Consider the following 24531-nt stretch of genomic DNA (forward strand, 5'->3'; position numbering starts at 1 on the left):
TTGGATTTTTGCAGGTACACATTGATCTGGAATCTGCTTGTAATAAAATATGACTGGATTGTCAGGCTATTTTTTACAATGGTGCAAGCATTGATCATTCAGCACAGTCTCATGAGGGCTGTGTCTAGCTAGAAGATAATGCAGACAAGTCACAGTGGACCTATAAAGACAAATCATTGGTGATAAGGATTTAAAGTCCACAGTATGCTCATTCCAGTGGTGGTTGGGTTTGCTTTTTAAACTTCAAGCTAACTCTAGCCTGGCCTCTTGTACTGAATGACAGTTTATATCTGAAGCCACTCCTGAAGTACATCTCAACTCAGTTTCATCCAAAACAAAGCCAGAAAGGATACTGAAAGGATTGAGACTGCTTCGAAGTCTGGACAAAGCATCAAAGGGGAATGAGCAGATTTGCTTCAGACCAAGCTTGTGTTGCAAACTTCAATTGTACATACCGCAGAGATCAGCAACTTGACATCTTGTCCGAACAGGTTTTGTTGAAATGTCATAGTAAAGTAGGAAATCAAAAAGCAAAAATCTGTGAAAACTTTGAGGACACCAACTGCTCTTTTAGAGTCAAAGAATCAAACCATTCTGATCAATATAACAAAAAAAAAAAACAAAACAAAAAAAAAAAACAAACCAAACAAACAAAAAAAAAAAGCTAGACAGACCCCTCAGCTCCTGAGAAGTTCTTAAGTAGCAGACTCCCTCCCAAGACAGAAATTCCAGCAGTACAGGAGCACAAAATATCCACTGAAATTTCCTCCAAGCATATTTTGGCCATCCTCTGAAGAAAATTTCTGTCTGTGATAGTCTTCCGTATCCCACCTTAAGAGAACAGGGACGTTCATGACTGGCAGTGGAGAATTTAGCTGACAAAGCCCAGGTCATACTGCTGTGGTCAAGTCAACTATCCCAGTGGGTCAGAGATAAAGATTTGGCCTTGGTTCTGATCCAACCCGTCTCTCCAGATCAAACCAACAACAAGAGTCCTTAGGCTTTCCATTTGTGTCACTACCAGCTTGCAACCGGACCTTCTTCATTTGACCACCCCTCCCAGTCAAAACAGAGGGCTTTGTGTACAGTCTCTTCTGAGCTCCCTGCTCTTTCCCTGTGGGAGTTCACTAGGCTCTTCCAAGAGGACTCTCTTGGAAAGCGAAGGGAAAGTAGCAAAGCTGAGGGATGACTTAATTCTTACAGACAGTACGATTAGAACCATGACAACGGTACATGTCTTCATTGTTAAGCCAAGCAGCCACTTCGCAGCTTAGGAAAATACCTGCAGTACACAGACAAAAACTTTCTTATAGATTTCAGTTGATGATTCCATGAAATAAACAAAAGGTTTCAAAGATATCAAAATCTGCCACCTGTGAACTACATATAAGAAAAATCTGATTTTGTAGCTTTATTCCTCAAGAGTTGTGTGGGAAAATGAGCAATAACATACAAATCTTCCTTCTCACTGGGAAAAATCTATTTCTTCTTCTCTCAGCCAATTTCTTCAATTAGAAATCTGCTAACCATGAAATTGCATATGTGCATGTTTCAAGTTTAACTTTTCTCTTGTGGGTTTCCACCTCTTCATGTATAATTTAGAAGTTAGAACTTTGTATAACATTTTGTAGTTCCATCTTAATTACTTGCTAGTTCAATTGTTTCATTTAACAGCTTTGCATTATGTAGCAGTCAATGAAAATAAAAGGTTGTTTAGTATAAGTGAAAGAAGCCCTCATATTTTAGACTGTTAAATCTACATTTTAGTGAACAATAATTCCTCACACAGCCTTGTAGATCTTGGCCTTTGCAAATGGATCTAGGTTATCTGATTGGGTGCCCTCTGTATTTCTCTCTTACTGGGCTAAGACAACTGAGGGAGGTTATTGACATGTAAATACACACTGATGAGCCTGAAATGCAAAATTGAGAGTTTTAAATTCTGTCCTAACCAAGCTTTCACATGTTGTTGCGTAGAACATAAAACCAGTTCTAATAGAGACCAGTAAAAAAGCAGAAATGTGAATAGTAAAATTAACTTTGGCGTCATTTTATAGCCCTGTCCTTTTCCATCACATTCTAAATACATGAAAACTGAAAACTTTCTGAACACACCTGAAAACCTAATCCGAGAGTACTGGCAGCACCTTCAAGTTTCTATGAACACAAGGCTGTGGCAATGGTGTGTTACTTTCCTGATCAGCGAGCAATATAAATATATCTGTTATTTACAAGTATGTTGCTTCATCCATCAAGGCTGCACTGAACAGACTGCACTTAGTAGGTAAGTGAGGCATGGCAGAGAGTGATAAAAATGAAAAATTACTCCCACTCCAGCTATGCTAATTCTGAGCTGTATGCTGTAAATATTTACAACCCCTTTTAAGGTAATGTCTTTAAGAATACAGCTTTAATAAAATTGCACAAAAAAATCAAATTAAGGTATTCCTTTTCAACTAATTTGAATCAAAACCCCAACTGAAAAAAAAAAAAAAATTAAAAGCTCAAAGGATTTCAAAAGCCCGCCTCAATAATATAAAGTACTATTTACCTGGGAGAAAAAAGTTTGCATTCTAACAAAGCTCCATTTGTGACACTAGCTATATAATGAGAACAACTCTTTGAAGTCAGCACTACAAGTGAAAATCATTTGATAATTTGCACCAGCAATGAGGTGCAACAAGTTATAAAATTTCCTTGTATTTAGCTCCTTCAGCTGCCTGCATGCAAGAGATGGATTCTCATGAAAGGCAATTTAAAACAGGAGGCTGACTTAGATGCTGTGAAAAGTTCCTTGGAGAAGCTTAGATAACTCCTTCCGCAGTAAGAACAATAGTCCACCATCTTTCATGCCAGGGTTTTACAGTGCGAACCTAGGTATACTTACGTGTTAATTGTAGATAAGTGGAAGCAGCTGACATTATAGACATCCTTGATTTGAATAAGGAAGTAGAGTCCAAGATTTGTGCCAAAAACAAACCTTAAAAGGCAGTACAATATTATTGTCTGTCCTGACATTTTATAATGTTATAAGGGGTTATTAAGAGGTGTTAAAAACTAGGCATGACAACAAGGCTTCATTGCAAGCATTGCTCCTGTGGTTGCAATAGACTGGGTGATTACTGAAACAGATTACCGCTTGGTCTTTGGTGGATTTTCACTTCATCAAGGAGGCTTGTGTTTCCCCTTACCCCTATCCTGGGGTTATTGAATGCTGCAGCTTCAGACAGGGAACAAGAACAGATCTAAAAAGCCCAGTGTGGTCCAATTCTGCCAAAGACCAGAGAAAATTGAGAGCTAAGGGGCCTCTGCATAAGCAGCCCACATCTGCAGCCATGTTACACTCAGAAATGTAATGATATCATTGTGGAATGGTATCATTACGTGGAAATTCAGTATCAACCCTATTTTACCATGGCTGTAAAGACAGATATTTTCTCCTTCTGCTTTCATGAGAGGGACTGAGAAAAACTTCCTTCAGACCTGGGGATGGGAATACAGTGAGGGACTTGGTCTACTCCTACCCATTGGTCCAAGAGAGGTTTGCTCTGCATAGAAGGATGTGAAGCTGACGGAGTGCTTCCTGTGGGGTAATCCTGCTATGTGAAGAGAAGGGAGTGGGTAAATTTCTAACAAAGTTATTGAAAGAAGAGCTGTTGTATTTGTTATCTACATGTACATACTCCACTGCTGCCATTTTCTATGACTTTATGATTCTGTCCCATTCGTGTTAGCAAATGGTTCTTATTTAGTAGGGATTTTCTGACACAAAACGAAGTCCAGGCAGGCTACACCAACTTTCCCACATTTATCAGAAGGGGATCAGGTTTATTTAATTATTTTCTTATGCAGTCTATAAATACTGAATTCAGGCAGAATTGCCAAGCCCAGCAGATGGGTGACATTTTGGGAAAAGAAAATACAGATTAAATGTAGGAGATTTTAAGAACAGGGAGGGCCCTTGGAGGAGGAAACATTACATCCATTTTATGGTTTGCTCTATTCATACTCTTTTTTAAGTCACAACATATTTTTTACTGCTACCTTGCAATCTGGAAAGGGGGCAAGCTTTAGAGATAGCAAAGCCTCATGGAATAATTCAAATTCCAACACTATTTAGGGTGTAGCCTATAGCGTAGTACATATCTTTCAAAGTTACTAAATTTTGACTGGTCTTCCTGTGTTGACTCAGTAGATTTAGGCCTTGTGCTTTTATCATTTTGGGGTTCTCTCCTTCTTAAATCAGTCCCCAGGATTCAGTGCATACTGCCACTACAGTTTTTTCTATCCAGAACACAAACAGCAATAGGCAAGAAAAACTTTCTTGTTATATAACTATTTTTTTTTGTATTATTTTTAAAGATGTATGTGGAAAAAAAATGGATTTAAAAAACAAGTCTGTACAGTTCTGTTATTTGAAGCTGTTACTACAAATTAAGCCTAAAGAACTCTAGAAACATTCTTACCTTGGCCAAGTTTCAGCTGAATTGCCTCTGTAGCAATAAAAGAGTGGCTTGCTCTTTAATCCTGTCACAGTTCTTTTTCTGATGTTGCTTTGGTCTTTATAGTTAAGCCAAATCTGCACAGATCAAGACAAAACTCAGAAGGGCTCGTTATCCTTACACTGGTGACTGCTTTGGACAATAACTTAGAAGACAAAGAGCACTCAAGGTTGTTGCTTAAAAAGTCTTAGGTACCAGTGGTCCTTAACCACACAACTGTTTCAACTTAATCTAATGTCCACTTTGTATAAGTAAAGGACCTCAATGACAAAAAATTATTTCATAGGGAAATAATGCAGGCACTGAAGAAAAAGACTTGAATGAGTGGAGGTATTAGATATAGATGACATTTTTCACACCAGTGGAATCTAGAATTGTTTGCAAATTAACAATTAATTGGTAAATTCAGTGGATTTGTTATTACAAAGAAGATTTCTTCTGGAACAACCCACCTAAAACAGTGAAGTTTAAGAATGGGCAACTCTGCTTAGACACTTCTAGAATTCTGCTATTACATCTTTTGTTTAAATTACATAAAAGACCAAGAGAACTTCATGCTTAAATTCTCTGTTCACTTGTACTTTGAGATGTTAATCACATTACAGTGGTTTGGGACATGAAAACATTGTTCCATAATTCCCATTCTTTAAACACGTTACATGCATCAATAAAGCCACCTATACAGGCAAATGCCTTAAAAGCTGTCATCAATACCCACCATCAATACCTCTTGGTGACTCAGCAGGAATCTCTGGTTATCCTCACCTTTCTTGGCTTCACAGACTAACAAGAGCAGATGAGTGAGTGGTGAGTGAAACCTGGGATGAGGACATATGCAGAAGTCACAAACAATGAACTTAACAGACCTCAGCTATCTAAGTGCATTAAAAAACCTCAGACATGTATTTGGTTGTTATGGCAACCATGACCATCCAAATCAATTGTTCTAAGGGAACACATAAAAATTAACAAATACTTTTAATCTACTTTTAACATCACCCCTCCTATTGTATTTGTATTTTTTACCCCTTTGTGACTCTCACACCTTTCTAGAGCAGTTATACACAGTTGCTTTCATATAACTTTAACTGAAGACAATCAAACACAAATAATATTTTCAAAACAATAAAATATCAAATTATTGAGTTCAGACATTTCTAGGCATAAACAAAAATCACATTTTGTTTGTTACGTCAAAATCTGATAAGAATTTCTGGCACAGAGCTCAGATTTTCACCTCAGCTGAAGTGTCCAGCCTGTGTTTTTTCTATCAAAAACATTTCTGCATGACTAATTTAACCATGTTCCATAACTGAATCCAAAATCTGAAATTGTTGTAGCTAAATAATACAGATGATAATTTTCTAATGCAAATGGCATTGAACCAGGCATGATGTAATTGTTAGCAGAATCACACAATACACAAAGACTAATTAATCACTGGACTGAAACTGTGTGGATATCTAAGAATCAGTAATAACAATATTATTTAAATTTCGTAACAGAAGACAGATGCCAGTTCCAATGTAAACTAGGTTCTTCAATAGAACTAATTTTCTAAATCTGAAGGCCATTAATTTGAAGGAAAATAATCAAGCAAAGATGTGACTACATATATGTAAGTATGAGTTTTAAAAATACTTAAAATAATATATATTTTTATATGCCAAATTAAAAATGAATGAACTGTTTGAGGAAGTTAATCTGGGAAAATTTGCAACTAGCAAAGCTAAACAAGTAAGAATGAAAGCTTTTTAAAGTATACTTATAGCAAAATATACTTGCAATAATGGTATAGCTTCACCGTTAAATAGATTTTCAATAGTTACAATAATGAGGAAAAGTAAGAGTATTTAATTAAGTTTTTGTTATGTTTTTAAAAAGGAAGAAGAATGAGGTATTCAAAAGGAGATGATGAAGTGATCTACAGTTCACTAGTAACTGGAAATGTCAAACAGACATACAAAGTATAGATACTTTAAAAAACGAGCCCTGGGTACACACCCAGACAGCTGGATGAGCATATTTCTGGTTTCAGAACTGCAGGGATATTCAAGAATCCTGGAAGGATGCTAGTGCTCTGCTGACACTCAACAAGAGTAATGACACTCACCCAGGTAATTATAGGCTTGCTATCACCATTAAACCTAGGAAAAAATAGAGTTGATATGAGATTCAATTAATAAATACAGAATAATAATTTATGCTAGTAGAAATAATTCTGCTGAAGATAGGTCTTATGAAAAAATTGATAAACTCTGTATAACAAGAGTGACAAAGATAACTGGGCAGATACAATAGTCTGGAAAGATATCTGAACCTCCAGTGGTCTCATTTAAGAAACAGTACTACGGAAGATCAGTCTGCCCTATATGAAATAGACTGAAAACTGTTCCATAGTTAGGCATCAGAAAATAATTGCTTTTGTCATTTGTCTTATAACTCAGTATGTTAGTAGCATTCTTCAGGATTTGTTTTCAGGCTTGATGTTATTCAGTACAATAATTGAGATTCAAATGTTAAAATGTGAAGGAGAAAAACATTAAACACATTTGCCTCAAAATAAAAGATATCTAGTTGTATGGTGCAATAACAAATAAAACAGCTTTTAATTTAAAAGATTTTTTTTATCATTTCCCAGTTTAGAAGAGTACATATTTTTAAGGGCAGCAGTCTTTTCTGCATGCTTAATTACACAACTCTGAACAAACAACATCCTTTATAAGAACCAGTGCCTCCCAGCACATCCTATCTATAAAGAAAGGATCTTTGCTTAATCGTTATGAAATTCACTTTATACAGGTTGTTCAGAATTTGTGTTGATTCAGCATTCCTCAAAAAGATTGAGTTTTGGGGGTTTTTTCAAGTATTTTCCCAGAGTTTGGCTAGAAATATGACAGATGCTGCATCATTTGCTCAAAGAAAAAAAAAAAAAAAAAACCCTGAAAATTGCTTTCCCATTGACTGTGTCTGCACACGAAGCTTTACTTAATATCTCCTGAAGAAATGCTTTAATACATATTTCTCCCTCACAGCTAACATTCTGTATCATGCTTAAAAATAGAATTCTAGAACCCAAATTTTTGTCCTTCAGGAATACCTGGATTACAGTGTAGAGCAAAGCTCTGGTTCTCCATGTTGCATTCTATGCATGGAAAAAATAATCACACATAGAGCAAGGAGATCCAAGCCAGCAGCAAGATTGCTTGGTCTCAAACAACAGTCTTAAGCAGAAAAATCTTTGTTCAGTCTTGCTTGTATGTGGAGTCCAATCATACACACAACCAAGATTTAGCAGTGGTTTCATAACTCTTGCTAGACCTCCTCTTTGAGACAGCAGCAAATCTGTGGCAATGTTTAGCCCTGCCTCTGGCTGATCAAGATATCTAGGACAGAGACCTCATTCAGAGAATCCCAGGGAAGTGTTAGACAAACTGACTCACCTGTACAGAGAATGAGGCTTTTACAAAACAACCTTTCAGAGAGCACAGTCTGATGTGAAAATTTTCCCACAGGTGAATAAAACAATTCAACAACTTGGATCAGCATTTGAACGGGCCATGCAGATTGTTTGAATTTGCAGTCAGCTCAATCAGGTCCCCCTCTCTGTACATTCCTGAAGAAGTTAAGAAATGAGACAGAAGTTCTCAAAAGGGTTAAAATATAATAATAACCAAAAATTCCTTAGAAATCAGGAAACAAAACAAATAAAGGGTCAGTTTTTCTAATGAAAGCAGTTACTAATGAAATCTCACGGGGATCAATACCGAGCCCATTCTCTCTCTTATATATTCATAAACAATCTGGGAAAGATGAAACCTCATTTGAGACAGTTTGCAGATGAAACATATAATCCAGGCTATGAAAGGTAAGAGCTGACTGTCAAGGAAAAACTTTACAGTAACAAGCATATGGCCCGATGAAATGTAAAGTAGATAAACATCAAGCAAGGCACCAAAGTAGTTAAACCAGAAGACATCAAATCAAACAGATGACAGAAGCTTTCAACATAAGCAACACTATCTACTTTTAATTCCTCCATCTTAAAAATAATATTTTTTTCTGTTATGAGAAAACTTTGACTAAAAAAATAAAATAATAAAAAAAATCAAACCAAGACAAGAAAAAATCTTGAAGAGTTTCAGACAGAACTTTTATCCTGTGCTAGAATTCTAAATAACTAAAAATGTGGAGTATATCAAGAAGTGCAGACAATGTTAACAAAAGTTTTCTGTATTGTCTCTGCTCTGTTGAATGTTAGTGGTGTCTTGCCCATCACACAGGATTTCTTGGAGATTGTCTTCATCTATTGCGTCAGAGTGCATAAATACTTTAGCGATCTGAACTCCATTTCCACCAACCCCGTTCACTTTATTGTATTCTTTATTGGCTGTATAAAGAATGCTGATATAATTTGTTTAGAAGTTTCTGTCTATAATTACCATTCCAGTTCAGGCTTGTTACTCTCTGAAGATGGGCTCCTTTTTTTAAAACCTACCACAGTGATATGAAGGGGCAATCACCATTTTAAACAGCATTTACTACATCTCAGCTTTCCTAGTCACAGAGTTAATTCAAATGAGCTTGATAATACAGTCAGAAGGACTCACAAAATGGATAAAGCAGTAAACGGATGGTGAGGACTTATGTTGAACAGGTAGGAGGTACTCACAAGTCTAGGAAAACTGCTAATTTACTAATGTTAATCAACAAAATGAAACACAGGGAACGTCTGTAAGCCACAATCACAGGTTCTCTAAAAGGGGAAAATAACTGCAAATGCTGTGGAGAGTAAAGGGAGAAAGACAATTTGCAATACAACATGAGAGTCACCTTGGACAGAAATTAGAACAACTGCAAGAGCTACAGTGTGAAGCAAAGCTATTGAACGGCTGTCACCTGGTAAAAAATGTTTGCCAAGAATTTCTGTGGACAGCATATTAAGTCTGAGTTGGCACTGTGAAACAGTAACACAAAAGACAAGCCCAAGTGCACAGGAAACATAGAAAACGCAAACAATTAATTCTTTCGCTGAAGTTTATTAAGCTGAAGCCCTCTTTCCATAGAAAAAGAGAGTCCGGTAGAAATGTTCAAGCTAGGTGAGGGTTAGTATTCCCTTTGTCACCAGATACTTATGGAATAATAGCTGTGTAGGTTTTTTTTCCCTCTGAATATACACAGCAGAGTGTAAAAGTCAGGTGGCACAAGCAGAAGGAGACCTATATCAAGACCTTTGGAGCTTGATAAAGAAATGGGACAGAGGGAAGAAGAATTAAAGCTTTTGCAGGAAAAAAAAAAAAAACAAGTTTCCTCCTGAATCTGAATAATACTGTAATGTTCTGGAAATACTGAAGTACTAGAAAATTAAAATATTTATAAAATTGGGACCATGGTCTGCTGCTTTTTCCCACTTACCACAGTTTTCTACATCTGTTTTCCAAGTAAAAATTAGTTCTAATTAGCATGCCACAGTGCAGCTCAAAGCAGGAAAGATGGAGGAAGCACAAAGTATTGGGCAGAGCTAGTATGGGTACACATAGCTAAGGACACCTTTATAGCTCTATAATTCTCTCTTCAGGTACATCTCACTGAACCCTCTCTATGCAGACATCCTCCTACACAGGCAGTTCTAACTAATTTAATTTTTATATCCAAATAGATAATAATGTGGGACCAGCACATGAAATGCAACCTGGCTTTGGCTCTGCCTTTCAAAAATGAAAACATCGCTTATAAAAAGATACTCAATTCTTGAAAACATGTCTTAGCTTCTTTTGTGCAGAGATCAGACATATTTGGGGTTCATGCAAGCTGTTTGATATAGGGTTGTGTTGCAAAGTGCTAGGTAATTTCCGCTTTCCCTCTCTTTTATGTTAGGAAAATGCGCTCAGCACCTACAAAGAAGTTCTTGGCACTTCACAAAGGTTGGGCCAGAATGAGAACATTAGGTGATAGTTTGCTTTCTAACATTTTATGTCTGACTCATTGAGACTTGACATTTACAGCCTTATTCAAATATTAACATCTCCAGGAGTAATTAAAAGGGAACCATTTTAAAAGAGCTTTTTATATCATAAAGAAGTAACTCTGTGTTGACTGTCAAAAAGAAGTGTGACAGAGCCTAATTAGATTTATTCACAATCTAGCCCAAATAAAATGTCAAGATAATGGCTCTTTTTCAAATTTAGAGCTGCATAAGAAACATGCAGGGAAACAGACTGCAATAGATATAAACAAATCCAAGTCTGGATTAAATGAAAAGCTGTTATAAAAAGAAAGCACACCATCTTCATAAAAGCATCATGATAAGTCAGGGGAAAATAAACATCATCCTCAAAAAAACATAATGTACCTTGCCTTTAAGAAGGCATTTTAATTCTCTTTCACTGATTGACAGGTACAGGCACAAGAGGAGTGAGGGATGGGGATTGGGGGGAATTCCTTAGAAATTATAAATCATCTTAAACAGCATGGATTTAAATAAGCACAACAACCTGTGTTTTCAGTCAAATTCAGCTGCCAGATTTCATTCCCAGGATCCCCTGCAAAAAGCAAAATCTCTGTCTCTTCACTGAAGTAAGGATATACTCCCCAAATGATTTCCACTAATGAAGCAAATCAAAACAAGGGTAAATGCATGAAAAGGGCCTGTTAGAAAGGATTCTAGACAGAAGTCCTGAGTGGAGAGGGAGAGCTATCTCTATAGAAGAACAAAGTACAACTCCTTATGTGATTTTCTAGTTCCTCTTACCTATACCTTTTCCTACCAGCTAACTTCATCTTTAAATCAGTTTCTCCCTGTCATTCTTATTTTTCTCTCCCCTCCCTTCTCCATTAGCAAGTGGGTTCTATTTCATAGTTCATAACATTGCCAGTCCGCAAATGCTTTGTGCTTTGCTCTTTAGAGGCTCTCAGCCATTTTATACAGTACAAATGAACACAGTGCCTCCTCATTGATTAATCCTGCTACCCTTTGGCTGAGAACTCTCCCAGTGCAAGAAGTAATATTGCCTGTTTATCCAGAGAGAGATTATAGAAATAGTGAAGCTGTAACACAAACAAAAATACCTCTAGTGTCATCATTAAAGCATGCTCTATTCACAACAGAAAGAAGTAAATACAAAATCTTTATAAAGCTGCTTCTTTTAGATGCCTCATCAAAAATGTACAAGCCAGTATTCAGATACCATCTCTGCAACATCACACAGTAAAGGGAAGTTCTACTAAAACAAGGAACATGAGATCTCTGTCATGATCCCTGAATTCCAATTACAAGCTCACACTTAGTTCTGTAACTGCCAAATGTCAAGTCAAAGCTGCCAAAGTGAAGAGGAACAGATGGCATAGATCCATTTAAGACCCTAAGTTTTGAGAATGGGCTTGGAGGATTGCACAAAGGGGTTTTTTTTTTTGTATGCCAGATAATTTAGTAGGGGATTTTTCAGCATCTATAAGAAAAAACAATTTCAGGATAAATAAAAGATAATCCAAAGTCTTGAGCAAAATTAGCAGGTATTTAAACTTCAATATTTTTTTTCTCCAGTGGGAATTTTTAGAACAAATCCTCCTTTCTGAATAATTTCTTGATTTAAAAAAAAAAAAATCTGTAAAACCTCAAGTGATTCCATAAAATACCTCTTTACTTATACAAAAAAAAAAAAATTAAAATGCTTAAGGCTGCAAATGAATCTTTGCTCTGAGTGCAGTTAAGAAATGTCAGACTGACAAATAAGTTAAATAAACAGAACTGTATTTTCTAAGTGACTGTGATAGCATTCACATAAAAATCTTACATCTGGCCTTGTATTATGAGGTTAAAAGATTTTTAGCATGGGCAAAAATGGTGAAACAGAACTGTTTACTACTGATTCAAGTCCAAAGGAAAAAAGTCTGAGATATCTGGCCTCTGAGATCACTAAACTGCTTTACTCAGAAGCAAAACCCAGACTAATGCTGAAGGTTTGATCCTCCTGTTTTAAAGGAACTGCAGATGACCAGAACATCTGAGACTGAATCGTGACTGTTGAAGAGCTATTCATACTCTAATTCAGAAGTAACAAGAGTTAAGAATAGTTCTTGACATGTAAACAACTCCAGTCCAAGTATAACCTGCATAGAGCAAATAAAGTGAGAAAAGGCCTATTACATACCAGCATAGTGCTGTTCTAGGCAGTGCCTGCTCAAATCAAGGTAGTCCACAAGATCATGGCATTTCCCCTAAACAGCCTGAGTCCTTTCAAGTTGAAATTTGGTTCCCTTGAGACTCTACATCTCTGCATGTTCTCATCATTGCTACACAGCAGTGCTTAACCCCTTAGCCATTATCCTAGAGCAATGCTTGAAAATGGCTGGTTTTGCTTATGAGGCTATGCAACATCAAGTGTTCAATGTTGCAAGCTGCACAGCATGGTCAGATGACATGAAACATACTCCTAAGTATACTGATGAATAGTTTAGTAAACTCATTTAACCTGCTGTGAAAGAATTTAGAAAAGGGATGCACTACTGTACTGAAAATAAAACTGTCCAAGCTCCTTGTCCAAGCACAAGGCCTAGTTTTATCCTGCTCAACTGTCAATACTTGGAAACCTGGCTGCCCGATGCCCTAATACTACATTCTGCAGCCACTAAATCCCTCTGTGTAATCCAGTGCAATCCAGAGAACAAAAAGCCATATAAGGGAAATCTCTCCTTTCAAGAGGGTTTGATTTGAATTCCTTCTCGCAAAGAAGGTAACTACATACCTCTCATATTCTGGGCAAATCTTCAGCTTGTACATGTATGCACTCATTCTTTAACAAAACAATTAAAAAGCTTCAAACATCCCCTCCTTACTCATTCCCCAACCCCAGTCTAATTGTGAGGGAAAGGAACAAGTTCTAGACTTCAAATACAAAAGAATGGGTTACTCCACAAGAAAGAGGTGGAAAATTACACTATAGAAATAAAAGTAGCACAAATATATTATTGCCTCTACCAATGACCCAGAGTGAAGATCTTCTCCAGCAATCAGCATCCACTCATAGTTTCCTGCTGTAATCAGCAAAATAGATTTAGGACCAAAATAAGAAGTCCACTGTTTTGTATCCTCTTGGTTATTATCTTAGACCTCATAGAACTGGCCCTAAAAGAGAAAAGCTTTCCTTTAGGAATGGGGGGGGGGGAATATGTTCATGTTTCAATATGTTCATGATGATGTATCAAGTCTGAAGCACAGAGATTAAACGATGAAAATACAAAATCTGAAAAAAAATGGAGGGAAGTAGGAGAATAAATGAGCAAAATTAGCCAGCTGTAAAGGCAGATCTTTTTTTCAAAGTACCTAACTTGTCTGGGATCTTATTCACTAAACTAGCAGGCTACAAGAAATACCACACACTTATCAGCTATAGGCATCTCAAGTAGCAGAATCCTTTTTCACAGAGATTTTCAAACAACCCTTCAAATTCTCTTTTCTTCTTCAGTGTATAAAAGTGATTATTTTTAACCAAGTCAAGCAGCTCAAACAACATATGTTTATCTCTACAGAAAAAATATTTGTGAAAACGTGGAGATTTCAGGAGTCACCAATGAAGTACGGTTATAACTGAAACTGAACAAGTAGTGCATTCAGCTTTCAGCCTATGCATAATGAAGGAACCAGATAGACCAGCCAGACACCTAGGGAAGAGACATTAAAAAAAAAAAAAAAATGAAAAGAAAAGAAAAAAAAGGAGAGAATTCCTTCACATTTTTTTCCTGTCCTACCAATAAATGTAGTTCCAGGAGAAGGAACAAGTTATTTGCATCATGTTCCTGCTCCAGTCAGAAGGCAACTAAGTCCTTTTCTCAGTGTGTGTTCCAATCCTTCCACAAATTCGACCAGGTTTGCCATTTTCCTGCACTGTAGATAACCAACTTCACTTAAACCAGGCCAGCATAAAAAAACACTAAGTGCATAAGAGGAAAGCCAGTTGCTTTGCACTAGTGCCCATGAGGCAATAAAAAGCCTTTTCTCTTTCTCTTAGATCTAGCAAGGATCTTTTACTCCATGTCTTTTCCCATCTGGAAAGATCTCACTTCTCTCTAAGTCTCACTAGCAAATATATTTTGTTCTTTGCTTTTCTCTTCTATTTCTCACCTGCATCATTCAAAATTTGAATCTGCAGGGCATTCTGCAACAGAGTGGAGAGTGGAAATTTCACAGGAAGGGTGATTAGTATCCAGCAGACTGTTCCCCAGGCAAGCATAGGATCCACCCTTCATTACTGTTATGAACCTGAGTTATTCTCAAAGTGGTGTATTTACATGCTGTCTCATATGGATATATATGTGAAGTATCAGTCTAAGCCCTAAATTAAATCCCACAAGATGTAGTAAGAATCAGCTTGAACATCTCATTTGTTGTAACAACTACAAATGAAGTGGTCAGTAAATAACCAAAAAAAGCTATTTAATTCTTTAAACATCTCAGATCTACAGGACATTTGGTCAGAATTATGACCTTACTAAAACAAAGAGGGAAAAGAAGTGTCTTAAGACAAATGATGTAATCTTGTAATAAATGAAGTTTCTAGGGTTTTTTTTCTACAACAAAATACGTAATGAAGTCACTGATAGTTTTCTCCCATTTTTGCACTTATTAACTATCATGAAAGTTAATGATGTTATTCCTCATCCAAAAATATTAATTGTTGTACATGAATAATTTCATCCAAGGTAATAGTTCTGTATTTCTAAAGTCACTCTTGCATTCGAGTCTTTATAAGTCATACCCTAGAGTAACTAGATCCATAAATTGGAAAAATCAGTAAATAACTTTAGATTTACAGATTCTATTGTAGCCAATAAAGTTCCTCCAAATAAAAATATTCACTGAAGGCTATGATGACTATAGCAAGATAGGAGAAGATAATTTAACAAGGTCTGCCATTTGTTTTCCTGGTCTTCCACACAGCTGATCCTTTTGCTGCCAGTACAGTGAAACTATAGAAAGTCCTATTTAACACAACATTTACCCACTGCACCCAGGAAAGAATCATGTTTCGGTTTGCCATGTAAAGTGTTCCAATAACTAAATAGTATGTAATTTTTCAGTAATTACATAGGTTTTCTTCATGAGATCAATAGTCAATTGTTCTAATTTTGTCAAAAATATGGTAGGAATGATTCAATGACAGAAAAATAATCATACAGAAGTAGAATTATTTAAAAATACATAAACATTTTTGAAGAGAAACATGCACTTTGAATTTCTAAACTCTAGCGCACTTGAAATTAACATTTTGCCTTGAACCTAGATATATATATATATGCCTTTCTGCATGGAGCTAGAAGATGTTGTTCACCCTAAATTATGACACAAAGGTACTTCTGCTGAAAACAAAATGTGACCTTTTTCAATTTTACTCATAGCCTTTGAAGAGAAATAAAATGTCACTGTATCTCATAAACTTTGCTGGTAACTCTTGTGAATCAGAAAGACATTTCTTTCTCTTGGTGGGAGACTAAGATCTAAGTAACCTGCAGTAGACCATAATACCAAAAAAAAAACCCAACGTTTTTGTTTTACTTACATAACAAATTTGTTTGAATGCTGGGTGACAAAAGGCACTCAAGAACTAGTTTACTTCCTTTCTAATGCTCTTTAAAAAAAATAAAAAAATAGTAATTAATCTTTACATTATGTTCCACAAGTCACAGACTCCTTAGTGCATGTGTTAGGAACAAGTTCTACCCCATATCTGTCTGGGTTATAGCTCGCTACTCCCACATCTCCTATTGGGTACTTGGTTTGCCTCCTGCTTGTTAAAGCCTAGCATGAAGGCGATTGAAGCACAACAGCAGCCGGCATTTCAAAGTTGGTTTTAAGCAAGAAACTTAAACAGATTCAAATATATAAAAGCCTGCTACTTTTCATAAGCAAATTCTTTCCTGTGTTTTCAATGGAATTTTCTGACATCACTGTAGTCTTAATGCAGATTTTACCCTATGCAAAGGCTCACACAGAACAAGTATCAAACACCAGCACAAGCGACTCTTCATGGATTTTATTTCTTCACTAATTCAATGAGAAAAGCAGAACCATGACCTCAAAGTCATGCTCCTTAAAAGCTGGAACTGTTATAATGAATTCATTTCTCTCCCTTTGTTTCCCCCAGAAAAGTTTTATTGAACTATCTTAACTAATTATGAGAAATTGTGATAGAACTTTAGCATTCAATTTACTTGCATCCTGATTCAGTTTTTTAAAGCTGGAACTTTCCTATTTCCAAGTTGGATGGTTGTTTTCCACCAGTGGAGTGTATTTTGTTGTTGTCACTGTGTTTTTTCAATTTATTTTTTTTTTACCTTTAGGAGAATTTCAAGTAGAAAAGGAAGAAAACAGAGAAAACAGTTATGTAACTTCACAGCTTCTTCAGCACTTACATTCTAGTACACTGACATTGTCAAAGTTATAAAATTGCAGAGGTAAAAGAGACAAAGGAAAAAAGAGAAAGTGTGAAGATTCTGGAATTTTTCTATTTAATTTTGTGAGGAAGAAAAAAAAGGGCAAAAGGAATTTAAAATTACCTATAAAGCTTTTTCTTTTTTCCCCTAACAAGGAGTTTCAGTGAAGAAGACACAAACAAGCTGTATAGAAAATGTGACCAGCTCTAAACAGAAGGTTTAGATCACCTCTCTGGAGTATACTGAGAAAATATTTCTCTGTACCACACATGAACTGAACAGATACAGTCTTCCTAGGTGACGTTTTCCATTTTAGTTTCCAGATAGAGGGTGCCTAAACAGGTAAGTTAGTTCTTCCAGCTTTTGCTCTTCAGTGATCTCATTATTCCTCTGCTGACCTATGTTAACATGGTACCACACAGAAAATCTGGAAAACTCCAGTCTTGCCAAAGACAGCTCATGTGCCTACATGGCACAGCACACATCATATGGAGATGGTCGCACGTGAAGCTTTACAGATGGTCACATGTGAAGCTTTACACACTACGTCTCTTGTTCAGCTTGATAGTACACTGCATTCTCACATGTAAAAACAGTACGTTCCCCCTACAGTTTTTCTGTGAAGTTCCTACTACTGCACATAGAATCTGGCATGTGAAAAGTATTGCAAGTATGGCAAGCTCATACCTGCAATCTGATTCCTTTCACCTAGCTTTGAGTAAGCTCCACTGGCTCATGATAAATGTGACATGTTGAGCACTTCTGAAAGGTTTGCAGCACTGAGGACACAACAGCTTGAGGGTTGAGCTTCCCCTCTCAGCCTTTCTTGTATGGTGGAGCATTTTTAAAGTGAAGTTTCTGTCAATCCTTTCTTTCTGATTTTTTCATAGCCTTTCATGCCATAGAAAAGGCAGTTCTACTATTGTAAAAACATGTATCATGCTAGTTTATATTACTAGTACATCATGGTTTAAGCCCAGCCAGCAACTCAGAACGATACAACTGCTAGCTCACTCCCCACCTTTTTCCTCCCCCTGAAACACTGCTGAACCCAGGACATAATAAAAGTACCTTTTTCCAATACAACTTCTATCTGATCTAGAAAGTGGATACACCAGCAAATGAATCTTGAGAGACACATGATCCACAGCAGTCCTAAACATAATATCTGCTTGTAGATTTATGAGGCTTTCTAAAAAATAGCAATAAAATAACTAGTATAAATCTTAAACTAAGGGTTTACCTATATTGCATGATAGCATATAGAATCATAGAATAGTTTGGGTTGGAAAGGACCCCAAGATCATCTAGTTCCAACCCCCCTGCCATGGGCAAGGACACCTCACACTAAACCATATAGCTCAAGGTCTTTGAACAAACTCTAAACTAGTTTGGTCAGTCTCAGATACTGCCAAAGCACCCTGAACCAGAGCAAATTAGCCCCCAGCGGTTCTGTGGTTTCCCTTAGCATGAGCTTGAGTATACTTCCAGATTTAGCCCTAGCTTAACATTTCTACTTGCTATTTGTACCTGTTTTTTTTTAAGATAATAAATTTTAAGTGTAGGCTTTGCTTCTCTTTAAGATCAGGTACAGCCAAAATAGCAAATAAAAAAGGTTTTAAATCCATCAGACATTTTACCACTACTGAAGGTCACGTTTCCAGTAACTAACAGACAGGGAAAACCATCATAAAGTTATGTGTGGTCACGTTAGTCTTATCTGCTTTGAACTGTTTGCAAGAATGATTTATAAAAATGTTAGGAGCTGCATACATTAACCAAACTATCCCATTATAGCTTTCATATTACTAACTAGTTATCACTAGAGGTAGCAACAGATATAATGAACAACTCATGATTAAGTATCAATATGACACCAGACAATATTCATTCAACCCAATCACGTGGTCTTAAGCATTTCATTTCAGAGGCAACTGGAAATACATTCATTTATGTCATTGTGTTCACCCTTTAGTTAAATGTCTTTGTGAAAGTTTTCTACTTTTCATGTTGTCAGATATTTGAGTAAGAAAAGCTTTTACCATACTACCAATTATATTTCCTATGATGACAGTTGTTTTTTTCTAATAGAAATGCCTTTATTCTCTATAATTTAGAAAACCCATCTCTAAACATCTGCAATGAAAAGATAATTCAATTAAATTAATAGCAGCTGGAATCTTTATACATAGCAAAGAATATCTGAGCCTCTTCACCAGAATTTCAACCACTTTTTTATCTAATTGTTTGTTCTCCTTGCATTTGTTCCTTCAGCATAACAAGTAAATGCTGCATTCTCCTAGGCAGTCTGATCAAGTGTTGGTTGTCCTCAGAGCATGAAATCATAGAATCATTTAGGTTGGAAAAGATGTTTAAGATCATCAAGTCCAACAGTAAACCTAGCACTGCCAAGTCCACCAAAGTGCTGGTTTCACTTATTCACTGAGGATTACCCTGGGATACGGTGTGGATCAATTGTCTTCAGTAATACCCTTTTAAACACCAATGCCAATCACTACAAGATCAGAAACTGTCATCCTCTAGCCTGCTGCCCTCCCTGCTGGGTTGTTGGGGCTTTTTTTCTGAGCAGCAACTGGTCCATTGGGATCAAATCATCCCTGTTTTTAATGGAGTAGTTGAATTACAGAAATATCCCTGTTATATTAGGAAAGCACTCTACCACCTTAATACATCCTGCCTTCAATTCTTAAGCAAATTCCTGGCTCCAATTTTATTATGACACGCAGTCCACTGTTAAGGCTGAAATACATGTCCACTGCAAACCTTTCTGGAACAGTTGGAAGTCGTATTGGAAAAGAGTATTTTACTACTACCCTAAGTGGAAAGAGTTTCAGTCCCATACCTGAATGGTCTCTGTCGTGGTTTAAGCCCAGCCTGCAACTCAGAACCATGCAGCTGCTCACTCACTCCTTGTCCCCCCCTTCTTCCTCCCCCGGCTCCCAGAGGGATGGGGAAGAGAACTAAAAGAATGTAACTCCTACAGGTTGAGATAAGAACAGTTTAGTAACTAAGGTATAACACAAATCACCACTGCTACCACCAATAATAAGGGAAATAACAAGGGAAGAGAATACAACTGCTCACCACCTGCCAACCAATGCCCAGCCCAACCGAGCAGTGACCTAGCCCTTCTGGGTAACTGCCCCCCAGTTTATATAGTAGGCATGACTTGCTGTGGTATGGAATACCTCTTTGGCTAGTTTGGGTCAGATATCCTGTCTCTGCTTCCTCTTGGCTTCCCCTCCTCCCTGGCAGAGCATGAGACTCAGAAAGTCCTTGGTCAGAGTAAACATTACTGAGCAGCAACTAAAAACATCTGTGTTATCAGTGCTGTTCCCAGGATGGAAGTCAAAACCACAGCACTGCACCAGCTACTAAGAAGGAGAAAAATGACTGCTACTGCTGAACCCAGGGCACCTCTCAGAATCAGACCTACAAATGAAGAAAGCACTTACTACTCTTACAGCTAATGGACATTTTTCCTTATCTTGCAAGAGCCTATATCACAAGAAATCATGGGTTTTGCTTCAGAAAATTCAGACTATCACTGCTTAATACTAGTGTCTGAGCCTTCTCTGACTGCCGGCAATCCGCATTCGAAAGGAAGCAGAGGCTATAAAACTTTTACTGCAAACTGGTACTTAACATTTATCACCTTTGCTTAAGGCCCCAGTGTACCATGCTGTGGAAATATACTTTAATAAAGGTTTTATCTGCCACTCTGGATGTCTCCTTTCCACCAAAATCAGTTAAATGAGTAAATATATAAGCCAAAGAAATGGACAAATAAAAGAGACATATGCTTTCTCCAACATTTAAAAATGCAATATTAGTCCATATTGCCTTCCATTGAGAAGGTATAAAGAGAAAAAGAACTGCAGTGTGTATTTGAAGTTTTCTGTTGTAAGTTGTGCTCTACAAGCATATCTGTAACAGCTGTATAATTATGTTGTCTGTATAATTAAGTTCCTTCATAGTATACATCCCAAACCAACAATTTTGCATCAACATTTGGTGCATTAGTATGTGCTGAATCCATACACACTCTTACAATCAGGTATTGCATTTCTGCTGGAAAGCAGTAAAAAGCAGTTTCCTAAAACACTTACCAGCTGCAGGCAGTAGTATGTGCACATTTGCTGTCTTTAAGACCCAAAGCAAAGACCTCAGTTTAAATCACCTTCAACATTTTCCCCAGGCCCCAGACTTCACACAGACAAAGCAGGGACTGATGTGCTCAGTCCTGAGCTAGAAGTTTTGTTCACCTTCTCAGCCATACTGCCTGACCCACATGAGACTTGCCACTAGTGCCCTTTGCTGCATCTTTCCTTCTGCTCTGCAATAGCTAGTGCAGTAGGAGCAAGTATAGCATGTGCCACCCTCTAACACAATTACTTTGATTTGGTTTAGCATCTATATAAGTATGGAAAAGATGAAACAAAACCAGCAAGATCATATTTAGCTTTGACATCAGGCTGACAATACTTCTACATGAATAAGTATATAGGATATGAAATTTATGTTGAACCAAAGAGGAAACAATCTTGAGACAAGGATACAGCAGCCAAATAGTAACAAATGAGAAAATCACAAACACAGATAGCATTAACACTTGCACAATTTCTAGTGGACAGTAAAGACATATACTTTAACTGGCAGTCTTCTCTTGGATCTGACCCGTGCAAATTAAGACTTTTTACGTGTACCTTGCCCTGAGAGTTGCTATTTCTGGTTTTATCTGTTTTTTATTCTCTATTAATCTAATTTCATGGTTCACTTGAGTGTTTGACAATAGATATATCTTCTGAGGCATCTGGTGGTGTGGCTTGCATCTGACATGATCAGAACACCCCAACTGCTGGCTTCAAAGTATATTTTCTTTTTATTTGGATAAGAATCACAAAAAGGAATGGGCAAGACCAAACATTTTACTTCTGTATTTTTAGTTTTGATTTTCTAGATTATCCCCCAAACCTGCCATCAAGAGCTGCAATGATAAATCACAATGGGGAGGAGTGGTCCTTGTGAACTTTCAGGTTTACCTGAGGACATATGAAGTAGTCCCAGGAGTAGAATTTTCCAACCTGTGCATGTATTCCTTTAAAGACCACATGACTACACTAGGTCAAGAAGATGGACCCTGGAAGCAGCCTTTGGTCTGCTCCTGCTCTTTCACATTATTTTTATACAGAAGGTAGAAAAATTTATTGGAGTCCTTTTGAAGACAATTATCAGTTAGCAGATGGAGATATTTAGAAAGTGCCTATTCCCTCTGCCCATATAGAGATATAGAATGCACATCTGTATGCCATGAAGGTAGTAAGTAGTTGTGAGTAACCACAAATATTCCCAAAACTGTTCTACATTACTCTAAAACCAAGCCAGCCTAAGGACTAATGAAACTCAGGATAGTTTAAATATTGAAGGTGAAAATGTGAAAATATAATAGCCTGTAAATTATTCAGATTTGAGTATTTGCAATTACTACAACATTCAGAGCCAATACCTTTAAAAAGCTGTTTTTCTGTTTCAGCTTCCTGCTTTTTACAAATCTTTAGATAAAATCAGAGAAAAATACGTAAGAAGAGTTTTAAGTGAGGTTCAGATACTGTCCCATGCTCACCTTCTTGCTTTGCTGTTCAATACTATATAATCCTTCGGCACACTGTGTATGATATCCACCAATCTTGAAAACAGGCTAATTGACCTGTCACTCCCATGGGCTTCTTTGATCACTGAAGCAGTACATATATTCTGCCATGTTTAAATTTAACACTGAATTAATGCTTTATTGTTGTTTGATGTTTGTCTAGGTTGATAAAACAAAATAAATTGCTCAGTCACTAAAAACCATACAGAGCTAAAAAAACTTGCCTGACTTGCAATACAAGTTACTGAATGATTGTGGAGTTCTATTAAAAGCTATTAAAGTGGGGGAAAGGGGTATGCTTCATTTATAATCCTTATCTCTTATCTAATGTGAGTCAGAACTCATTAACCATTAACCCATTTATTAAATGGCCTCTTTATCAGAAAAGTGACGGTTTTCCTCCAGAAAAAAAGAAAAAAGGAAACACGTAAGAACAAACACCTAAACAAACCTACCAAAAAACCTACCTAACTATTTCTGTGATTAGCCATAACTAAGTTAACAACATGTCAGATGGAAAAGATTGTATACTGTTTCCACTGTGTAGTTCAAACAGAAACCCTGCAGTCTAACTCAATCCAAAGATGAGGAAGTCATAAATACCAGACTTGAGTTCAGGGCATCCAAGGCAAAGATCAATCTTCTCACGCAGGAAAAGCCCAATACCTCTAAACAAGGAATAGAGAAAAGACATGGGAATTGCCCCACAGAAAGCCATCTCCATCTTTCAATCAGTTTGGCTCTGCTTTTGCACACAGGGAGACAGACGTGCAATCAGATTTTATTGACCCAGGCACCTACAATACAATCCTGCGGCAGCTTGTGACTTAGTGCTTCTCTTGTTTCACAGTTTCTAGTAAGTACTTGCTGAATAGGAAGTCCCAGATATATAGGAACATAAGAAATAATGAGAAATAATTATGCTGCTAAAGTCAGTTGCAGGAAGAGCTGTGGTGTTTCTGTGCCGTCTAAGTATCCCTTCAGCACCAAGACCACTCAGAAGGTCAGACAGACATGCCTCAGTCTTACAGCACTCCCTTAGTGCATCACAAAGAGCAGCCAGTAAGACAGAGACACAAGACTTGGGAGGCTTGCTGGTCTTTGTGCCAGATCCCAGACATTCCGTATGGCCTTTATCATTCATCCACAGCTATAGGTAGCAAAAAGCCTTTATTAAAGCAAGGATCTAAAGGTTTTTTTCAGAAAACAAACTGAGGCAGAACAGCTATCTGTAAAGTGGTTATAATGGTAATAAACTGCCTTATGCAACTTTATACAGGAGAGATACATAAGAGGCTGTGAAGTGACATATCTTAAGAAAAAAATGTACAAAAAAAAATCAAGGTTCAGGCCATGAGGCACAGGGATTCAGAATGGGATGTTTTCACAAGTCTGTGTGCCATCAAAAGTTAAATTTCATTCACTGGAAAGGCAGCTTCCACAGAATATGTCTTCTAGGAATAAGATCTGCCTGTTCATCTTCAGCATCTGCCTCGGTGTTCCCTACCATTTCCAGTCAATTCCCTGTCACTGGGGGTTATTTCTCATTTCCATATTCATAGAAAAAAAAAATCTTCCATATTACTTCATCCATCTCAGACAGGCCTCTTGTATCTCTGGCCTTGTATCCTGTCTCTCAGCCTTAAGAAGCCATCTTGTATCTTAAGCTATGTGGAACTTGAGAGGTTCATTGCATTATTTCTCTTCTTGGTTCTCAGAATATTGTATTTTAACCCATATGAAATATTACTGAAATAACTGAAATGAGCAATTTCTTTGAACACCTGGGTTTACCAGCATCCACAATGAGAAGAACTTGCCAGTTCACGCACCTTAGTAAGTGGGTAGCTTGGACATTTTGGATGGCTGCTCTTTTAAACTCCATTTCACATTAATGGGTCTGTGGCCACAGCTTTAAAGAGTACGTGC

At 37.1% G+C, this 24531-nt stretch overlaps 1 long non-coding RNA gene across 1 annotated transcript in view; it reads right to left on the bottom strand.

Moving 5' to 3' along the window:
* Positions 1-1412: 1412 nt before the first annotated feature.
* Positions 1413-24531, bottom strand: part of LOC133219817 (uncharacterized) — a 64486-nt gene continuing 41367 nt past the window's right edge. The window contains exons 2-3 of the long non-coding RNA XR_009727541.1: positions 4467-4579; positions 1413-1519 (exon numbers count right to left, since the gene is read on the bottom strand). This is a non-coding gene — a long non-coding RNA (uncharacterized LOC133219817). The remainder of the gene's footprint in view (positions 1520-4466; positions 4580-24531) is intronic.

This window comes from Neopsephotus bourkii, unplaced genomic scaffold (assembly GCF_033783945.1).
Source record: "Neopsephotus bourkii isolate Nb327-2 ecotype Australia unplaced genomic scaffold, CSIRO-AGI_Nbou_v1 NB_1376, whole genome shotgun sequence".
Classification (NCBI taxonomy): domain Eukaryota; kingdom Metazoa; phylum Chordata; class Aves; order Psittaciformes; family Psittacidae; genus Neopsephotus; species Neopsephotus bourkii.